Genomic DNA, 10,265 nt, shown 5'->3' with positions numbered 1-10,265 from the left:
CTCACAGCAACCTCAAACGCCTGGGCTTATCAATCCTCCTGTCTCAGTCCCCTGAGTAGCTGGGACTATAGGCACCTTCCACAATGCCCAGATAATTTTTCTGTTTTTAGTACACACAGCATCTTGCTCTTGCTCAAACTGGTCTCAAACTTGTGAGCTCAAGCAATCCATCTGCCTTGGCCTCCCAAAGCACTAGGATTACAAGAGTGACTCACCACACCTAGCCCATCCTCTCATTTTTTTAAAATTATTTTTTATTAAATCATAACTTTGTACATTGATGCACTTATGGGGTTCAGGGTACTGCTTCAATATACAATGTGAAATGCTTACATTGAACTAAGTAACGCATCCATCACAATTATACTCATTTCTTAATAGTTTTGAAATGTACCATTGCATCAAGCACATTAGGTGAGGTTCCCCCAAATACCCTCCCTCCTTCCATATCCCCCCTCCCCTCCTCGCTCTCTCCTCTTCCCTTCTACTTTCTGGACTGTAGTTATGTTTTGCCATTCATATAAGTATGTAGGTGATTATATATTGATTTCATAGTAGTATTGAGTACATTGGATACTTTTTTCCCATTCTTGAGGTACTTTACTAAGAAGAATATGTTCCAGCTCCATCCAGGTAAACATAAAAGATGTGAAGTCTCCATTTTTTTATGGCTACATAGTATTCCATGGTGTACATATACCACAATTTGTTAATCCACTCATGGGTTGATGGGCACTTGGGCTGTTTCCATGTTTTGGCTATTACGAATTGGGCTGCAATAAACATTCTGGTGCAAATGTCTTTGTTGTAAAATGGTGTTTGATCATCTGGGTATATACCTAGTAGAGGAAATGCAGGATTGAATGGTAGGTGTACTTTTAGTTCCTTGAGTATTCTCCAAACTTCTTTCCAAAAGGGGTATATTAGTTTGCATTCCCATCAGCAGTATAGAAGTGTTCCCTTCTCTCTGCATCCATGCCAACATCTGTAGTTTTGGGATTTTGTGATGTGGGCTAATCTTAGTGGAGTTAGATGATATCTCAAAGTGGTTTTGATTTGCATTTCTCTGATGGTTTAGGATGATGAGCATTTTTTCATGTGTTTGTAGGCAATGTGCCTATCTTCATCAGAGAAGTTTCTGTTCAAGTTTCTTGCCCACATAGAAATGGGGTTATTTGTTCTTTTTTTATTGATTAGTTTGAGTTCTCTGAGTTCCTTGGTCACTTCTGAGAGTTCTGAAGTTGAGTCCCTGGGATTTTCCAGATATAGGATCATATCATCAGTGAAGAGTGAGAGTTTGATCTTATCTGACCCTATATGGATACCCTTGATCACCTTCTCTTGCTTGATTGTGATGGCTAAGACTTCCATTACTATGTTGAATAGCAGTGGAGAACACTGGCATCCTTGCCTCGTTCCTGATCTGAGTGGAAATTTTTTCAATTTCATACCATTTAGTATGATATTGGCTGTGGGTTTGCTGTAGATGGCCTCTATTAGTTTAAGAAATGTGCCTTCTATGCTTATTTTCTTAAGAATTTGGAACATGAAAGGATGCTGGATATTATCGAAGGCTTTTTTCTGGGTCAATTGAGAGAATCATATGGTCTTTGTTTTTTATTTTATTGATGTGGTGTATTATGTTGATAGATTTGCATATGTTGAACCAACCCTGTAACCCTGGAATAAAACCAACTTGATCATGGTGTATAATTTTTTGACGTGTTGTTGAATTCTGTTTGCTAAGATCTTATTGAATATTTTTACATTGATATTCATTAATGATATTAGTCTATAATTTTCTTTCTTTCTTGGATCCTTTCCTGATTTGGGTATCAGCATGATATTTGCTTCATAAAATGTGTTAGGAAGTATTCCTTCTTTTTCTATGCTTTGAAAAATGTTGTGTAATATAGGTACTAGTTTCTCTTGAAAGGTTTGATAGAATTCGGATGTGAAGCCATCTGGTCCTGGACTTTTCTTTTTAGGGAGATTTTGTATTGTTGATACTATTTCAGTGGTTGATATAGGTCTATTCAAGATTTCTAATTCTTTCTGGTTGAGTCTAGGAAGGTGGCGTGCTTCCAGGTATTGGTTCATTTCCTTCAGATTTTCATATTTCTGGGAATAGAGATTTTTGTAGTAATCACTGAGGATTTTTTGAATTTCTGAAGTGACTGTTGTTATTTCTCCTTTATTGTTTCTGATAGACAATATTAGAGATTTTACTTTTCTATTTCTGGTTAGGTTGGCCAAAGGTTTATCAATTTTGTTAATCTTTTCAAAAAACCAACTTTTTGTTTCGTTGATCTTCTGAATTATTCTTTTGTTTTCAATTTAATTTAATTCTGCCCTAATTTTGGTTATTTCTTTTCTTCTGCTGGGTTTGGGGTTGCAATTTCTTCCTTTTCCAGTTGCTTGAGATGATCCATTAAGTTGTTGGCATCCTCTCTTTCTGTTTTCTTGATGAAGGCTTCCAGTGCTATAAATTTCCCTCTTAGGACTGCTTTTGCCATATCCCACATGTTTTGATAATTTGTGTCTTCATTATCATTTTGTTCCAAAAATTTGGTGATTTCTTTCTTAATCTCATCTTTGACCCAGCTATCATTCAGCCTAAGATTATTTAGTTTCCATGACTTTGTTTGAGTATGAAGATTTCCGTTGCTGTTGAGTTCAACTTTTATTCCATAGTGGTCCAAGAAGATACAAGGAATAATTTCTACACTTTTAAATTTGCTAAGGTTAGACTTGTGTCCTAGGATATGATCTATTTTGGAAGATGACCCGTGAGCTGATGAGAAGAATGTATATTCAGTTTTATTAGGGTGAAATGTTCTGTAGACGTCTGTAAAGTCCATTTGTTCTAGGGTCAGGTTTATGTCTAATATTTCTTTGTTTAGTTTCTGCATGGAGGATCTATCCAAAACTGTCAAAGGGGTGTTAAAATCCCCAACTATTATAGTGCAGGAAGATATCAAGTTGTTCATATCCATTAGGGTCTTATGAATTGAGGAGCATGCTCATAGGATGCATAAATGTTAATTATCTAAATCTCTTCATGTCGGGTGTTTCCCTTGAGAAATATGTAGTGAGCTTCCTTATCTTTCTTTATGTTTGTTGGTTTAAAGCCAATTGTATCTGCTACTAAAATTGCAACCCCTGCTTTTTTCTGGTTTCCACTTGTCTGCATTATACAAGTCCATCCCTTCACCCTGAGTCTATTTTTATCCTTTAAGGTAAGGTGAGATTCTTGTATTACAGCAGATATCCAGTCTGAGTTTATGTATCCAGTCAGCCAGCCTGTGCCTCTTTAGAGGACAATTTAAACCATTCACATTAATTGAGAGAACTGATAAGCCTGGTTGTGTTTTGGGTGTCATGATTTTGGGATGTCCAGTGGACATTTTTAATCCTTTCACCACTGTGGAAGTTGGGTTTTGTTCAAAAATTTCTAGGTGAGTTTACTTTGGAGGTAGAGCATTGCGCTGGTCATTGTGGAGGATGGGTCTGAGAATAACCAGGAGAGCTGGTTTAGTTATGGCAAATTCTTCAACATGTCTATGTCATTAAAGTATTTGATTTCTCCATCACAAATGAAACTCAGTTTAGCTGGATAGAGGATCCTGGGCTGGAAGTTGTTTTGTTTTAGGAGACTAAAGGTCGATGACCATCTTCTTCTGGCTTGAAACATTTCAGCTGAGAGATCTGCAATCATCTGATATTTTCCCCTTTGTAGATGATGCTTTTCTTACATCTGGCTGCTTACAGAATCTTCTCCTTCATCTTAACTTTTGCAATGTTAATCACAATGTGTCTAAGAGATGCTTTATTTGGATTGAGTCTTCCTGGGGTTCTGAAACTGTCTGCTATCTGAAGTTCTGTATCTCTTGCAATGCTTGGGAAATTCTCCAAAATCTCGTGGAATAGAGCACCTGTACCTTTAGGACCATCCTCTTCTCCTATGGGAATTCCTGTAAGAAGAATGTTTGATCTTTTGGAGTGATTCCACAACTCTCTCAAGGAATGATCAGTTTTTGCTCTCCATTTGTCTGTCTCTTTGAGTGTTTGGATATGTTCAAAAGCTTTGTCTTCAGTTTCAGAGATCTTTTCTTCCGTCTGGTCAACTCTATTATTGAGGGATTCTACTGTATTTCAGAGCTCCTCAACTAACTTTTTCAATTTCTTGAGCTCTGCTATCTCTTTTCTCGTTATGTCCATATCTTTGGTGACTTGGGCTTTGAATTCATTAATTTCTTGAGACACCGTTAGAAGTACTCTTTGGAATTCAGTTTCTATCTTTTCTTCCATTCAATTTATCTTATTTGCAATCCATATTCTGAATTCAGTTTCTGACATGGCTGCCATGTGTCTTTGCATGGCATCTTCAGTTGTGTCTCCTTTATCATTTCTGGGCGGGGGGGTGATCTACTCTGGTTATTCATGTTGCCAGAGTTGTTCTGTTGGGTCCACACCATGTTTATTTTCTACCACTTTGTTATTAGAACTGGTAGGGTGAGATTGAACTGGGGTTCCCAGGTAGTAGAGATAGCCCCTTACCAAAGTGCTAGGCTTTGTAATTGTGGCTTATCTCCTACAACCTTACAAAGGCCCCTTTCAGAGTTTTAGCCAGAGACTGAGGACCTACTTGGTGAGAAAGAGCACCCTAGCTCTGTTTTGATATCAGCCAACATCTACCCTATCCTAAGAAACAACAGTATTAGGTCTAAATATTAACTGTGAAGAGATACAAATGGCTGTGGTGCCTAGCTCCCACCCTTCAGTTCTTTTCCACTACAGAACTTCAAAGGTCAACCTCAGAATGTCCCTGAGTGGACAGCCCCAGACATGGGTTCCAACCAAATTGTCTCAGGCAGTGCAAACCCTCCCCAACAGAGAGGGATTCAAGGGTCTCCAACAGTACAATTGGAGCCAGGAATCCACATTCCTTCCCGCCATACTGTTGTCTGCTTCTCTGCTCACAGGCCCAGCTAGAGCCAGGGGCCACACCCCCAACCACCAGTCTCAGTACACACACAGCTAGCCTCTGCTTGCCAGACCAGTTGGAGTCGGGGGTCACGTCCCCTCCTGCCAGGCTCAGTCCACTGCCTGGAAAGCCTCTGTTCGCAGGCTCTGTTAGATTCGGAGCACTGCACTCTACCTATAGGTCTCAGTCCTCCCCTGGTAAGCCTCTGCTCACCAGCCCCACTGGAGACAGTGGACCACGCCCTAGCCCTCAGGTCTTGGTTCACAACCAGTAAGCCACTGCTCGAGGGTTCTGTTGGAATCAGAGGACCATGCCCTTGCTCTCAGATCACACATGCCTATCAAGCCTCTGCTCACAGGCCCAGCAGGGGCTGAGGACCAGCCCTGTCTGCCAAACTCAGTCCACACAGGGCAACCACTCTCCTACTGTGGGTGCTATCAGTGCCAGGGATTCTGCACCCTGTCCTGCCAGACACAGCCTGAACCAAGGGTCGATTCTACCACTGGCTGGGCATAGTCACAACCAGGGGACTGCTCCTCCTCCTACCACGTGTCCCTTTCTTCCCACACCCTCTTTCTTCCCCATTAGTCTCAGATTCCATCCTGATGGTTGGTGGTCCACACTATGCCCAGTTCTCTCAGGACAAGACCAAACACTCTGTGCTCTGCAAGGCACAGAACTTCAGGCCGCCATGCGAGGGGGAAAGGGTGGACTGGGAGTTTGACTTGTGGGGGGAAATATGTGTTCAATTTTATGCCAGGCAGGGTGGTGTCTAGGTTCATAAGTGGGATCTCTCTGGAAAAAGAGACCTGGAGTTTAGTGGCTCTCTCCAGTGAGGTAAAATGAGAGGTCTTTTGTTCCCTGCTTGTTCAAAGATAGCCTGCGGCAGACCCCTTGCTTGGGGGAGGGGGTCTTCTGTCCTCTAGTTGATAGGCTTTGTACCTGTGATTTGTTTTCTTGAATGCTCTTCCTTGGAGTTACAGCTTGCCGAACTTCTTTCTTGGCTCAGCTCCCCATCTTTGGCTTCATAGAGTCCGATTCCATCCAGTTTTTCTTCCTCTGCTCAGGAGCCTCTACCGAGGGTTGCTACCAGTCGGCCATCTTCCCAGAATTCTCATCCTCTCATTTTTTAAAGTAAATTTTTACTTGGCTCTAATAAACTCATATGTATATATGCATATATTAAACTGTGTAAATCATAAGCATACGGCAATTTTGACAAAATAAATACACACAAGTAACCAATACCTGAATGAGAATAAGGAACAAACATCTCCAGCACCTGCATGTTCCCTTCTCCCCATCACCACCCAGCAAAGGTAGCAATTCTCCTCCTTCTAGCAGCCAAGACTCATACAGATGATTTCTTTTTTTTTTTTTTTGTAGAGACAGAGTCTCACTTTATGGCCCTGGGTAGAGTGCCGTGGCATCACACAGCTCACAGCAACCTCCAACTCCTGGGCTCAAGTGATTCTTTTACCTCAGTCTCCCGAGTAGCTGGGACTACAGGCCACAACGCCCAGCTATTTTTTTGGTTGCAATTCAGCCGGCGCCGGGTTTGAACCCACCACCCTCAGTATATGGGGCCGGCGCCTTACCGACTGAGCCACAGGCGCCGCCCCATACAGATGATTTCTGAATTGTACACAAATGGAATCATGCAGATTTTTATGTCTGGCTTCTTTCACTTAGCACTGTGTTTGTGAGCTTCCTCTAGATGATGTGTATCTGTCTGTCCATTCTCGTCTGTATGTTCCATTCCACTGCGTGATGACACCACAATATTCCCCCTTTCTACTGTTGACAGATGCATGAGTTTTTGCCAATTATCAATTTATTACCTCCCAGTCCCAAATTTACAATTTGTGCCTGCCCTATGCAAATGGAGCTGGAACCTTTAAATATTCAGCCTTGCCTATTGGCACCTATACTTTGTCAGTAAAAGGCACTGGGGTGACATCACAGAAGAGGCAGCTCTGGGTGAAGCATCATCAACACCTGCCTTCTGCAGGGTATTAGGAAACATTTCATATAAGGAATTATGAACTATACTAGGGTTTGGAATAACAAGGGCTTGGCTAGCAAGAAATAAAGGGAGCTCAAAAGAATATAGGAATTACACATATAAGACAAGAACCGCTATCCTTATGGCTGAGATTGAGCACCCCAAAAGACCCCACTCCACACCCCATAGGGCTCAGCTCCAGATCTTGTTGGAAGGGCAATGTGACTCACTGGATTGACAAAGAAGCTGCTCTGCTGAGTGGGATTTGCTGGCATCTACCCCCACACATCCCAAAAATCTGCTGAAAATCTGCCTTCTTGTGTGTTAGGAAAAACCACTCATTCACAGGGCAGGGTTTTGCTGGAGGCATTTGGAAATGCCACTGCCCAGGGGAACTATAAGGGAAAAAGTTACTGACCTCCCTATACAACAAAAGCTTGGAACTAGAAAAGCCACACCCACTGCAGAATCTGGGCCTGGAGAAGCCAACAGAGCAATTATTGCCCAAGAGCTTTGTTGGAAAGGGTAGAGCAGCGGATCTCAACCTGTGGATTGTGACCCACAGGAACTATATTAAAGGGCTGCAGCATTAGAAAGATTGAGAACCACTGGGCTAGAGCAATTAGCCTGCCGTCAGTGGAGGCTCACAGCTAAGGATGATACCAACAGACAGGTACAGCTTAACAGAGATCAGGGAGGGAGGAAGCCAAAAAGAGCCCTGCTGAACACACTGTCATCTCTTGAGACTGGGACTGTACCACCTGAGTGGTACCATCAGAAGCTACACACTACAAGAGAAATACACTTTACTGAAATAGTCCATACAAGGCACTAAACAAATAAGCAAGCAACATAAACAACAAACCCAGGGAGGAGTGGGGAAAGGAATTAGTATTCAGAGTTGTTATAGTGTAATATCTAAAATCTCCAATTTTCAGCAAAAATAATTATAAGACATGCCAAGAAGCAACAGGAAAGTAAAATCCATATAAAGAAAAAAATCAGCAAAAGAATCTACCATAAGAAGGCACATTTGTCAGCCTTAACAAAGACATCAAAGACATGATTATAAATATATTCAAGAACTAAAGAAAATAATGCTTAAAGACATAAAAGAAGCCCTGAGATTGCATCAGAAGAACAAGTGGCTGAGAAAAAGGAAAGAGGTGTTTATGAATTTGCCAGCAAATGAGAAGAGTGACAGACTCCCATCTTAAAATACCACCGTAAACTCTGCATAAGCGGAAATACAGAGCTTTTAAAGGGAGGGTTTTCAGGTCCAGGGTATTGTCATCTAACTACAGCTGATAGGTTTGATCACCCATCTCTGGTGAGGACAATCTCCTGACCTCCAACCCACAAAAGCCTTTGGAACCTCTTCCAAGGCCTCTACCAGGACAACTCTATTGAGCCATCTCCTGTGATAGAAAACAAAAGATACTCTCCTCCCCTTCCCAGCAATTGGCCTGAGGCAAGAATGCAGGTTCAAGTTCTCAGAAAGGGTGAGGGGGTGAGAGACAGAAAATATTTTTGCCCTTTTTCAGGCTGTTCTCTCTATCACAGATTCCCCACTGTCAATTTTACACTGCCATATCTATGGGAGGAGGGGCGACATAGTCATCAGGCTACTTCCTGCCAAACTGGAGTGATATTTTAATTGGAAGGTTTATACTCATTCATGTCATCGCAAAACTTTGGTGGTAAATTTACAAAAATAAAGAATGCAACAGGTTACCAGTTTAAAAGTCCTCTTAAATGAGGCTCCCCCAAAGCCATTAAGCAATCATGTCACAATGTGCGTGTTCAGGTAGGTGTCTCAGGTAAAAGAATGAATGTGTGGGAGTTCTGTCTCCACCTGGCTGTGTCATCCATCCCAGGTGGTAGAGCTCCAATCTTCAGCTCTTTTTTTCGTCTTCATCAGCCTAGAGGGGGTTGATTGATCTAAATCCAACTAGGGTATCAAGCTCTGAAAAACATATCATTTGGGGGGCAGTGCCTGTGGCTCAGTGAATAGGGTGCTGGCCCGGTATACCGAGGGTGGCAGGTTGGAACCAAACCCCAGCCAGCTAAAACAGCAGTGACACCTGCAACAACAACAACAAAAAGCCGGTGGTTGTGGCAAGTGCCTGTGGTCCCAGCCACGCGGGAGGCTGAGGCAACAGAATCGCTTAAGCCCAAGAGTTGGAGGTTGCTGTGAGCTGTGACGCCAGGGCACTCTACCAAAGGCAATAAAGTAAGACTCTGTCTCAAAAAAAAAAGATCATATCAGTTTTTAGAGGCCATCTTAGTGGCCCTTGTCAGTGACCTGATTCCCTTTTGCAACATAAGTGTCCCCCTGACCTTTATTTATTTATTTATTTTAAGACAGAGTCTCACTTTGTCAATCTCGGTAGAGTGCTGTGGTGTCAGTTCACAGAACCTCAAACTCTTGGGCTCCAGTGATTCTCTTGCCTCAGCCTCCCAAGTAGCTGCGACTATAGGTGCCTGCTACAGCACCCGGCTATTTTTTTAGAGGCAAGGTCTCATTCTGGCTCAGGCTCTTCACGAACCCGTGAGCTCAGGCAATCCACCCACTCAGTCTCCCAAGTGCTGGGATTACAGGTGTGAGCCACCATGCCCAGCCCATAAGTGTCCCTGGTTTTGATGACCAGGACAATATACGATGGCCACCTGCTTGGGCTCAGCCGTGGCCTGTATTGGGCCCTTAATTCAGTGCCGTACTTAATACATTTATTTCCTGCCAGCAGGAGCCCCCTTTCCTTTCCGGGTGGCACTGTGAGCCTGCAGGACCACAAGAGCATATTTAGAGTCTGTATAAATTACCCTTTCTTCTCTGGATAACTGAAAAGCTCTGGTTAAAGCAAGCAACTCAGCTTTCTGGGCTGACACCCCAGTGGCCATTGCTCCCGCGACCACTGCCTATTCAGCCCTTCTTTGTCCATTGTCCATAAAACCACTCCCATCGGTGAAAAGGTCCTGATCTGGCTCTGGCGTTGGCTGACCTGACAGATCCATGCTGTTGAATAGGCAGCCCCCAGGCCTCTAAAGAGCCATGCTGCCAGAGCTCATTCTCTTCAGCTGGTAACAGGGTGGCAGGACTGAGAGTCGACATGGGCATTAATTTAATGTTGGGATTATCCAAAAGGATGGCCTGGTATTTTCCTAGCCTTCCTGCGGTCAGCCAATAACCCTCCTTCTGTTCTAATGAAGTCAAAACCTGGTGGGGGCCATGTTCTACAATAGGCTGCCCTGACTTGAAGTTTTCAGCCTCCA

Source organism: Nycticebus coucang, chromosome 22 (assembly GCF_027406575.1).
Source record: "Nycticebus coucang isolate mNycCou1 chromosome 22, mNycCou1.pri, whole genome shotgun sequence".
Taxonomy (NCBI): domain Eukaryota; kingdom Metazoa; phylum Chordata; class Mammalia; order Primates; family Lorisidae; genus Nycticebus; species Nycticebus coucang.
Note: the sequence above shows the minus strand (reverse complement) of the source record.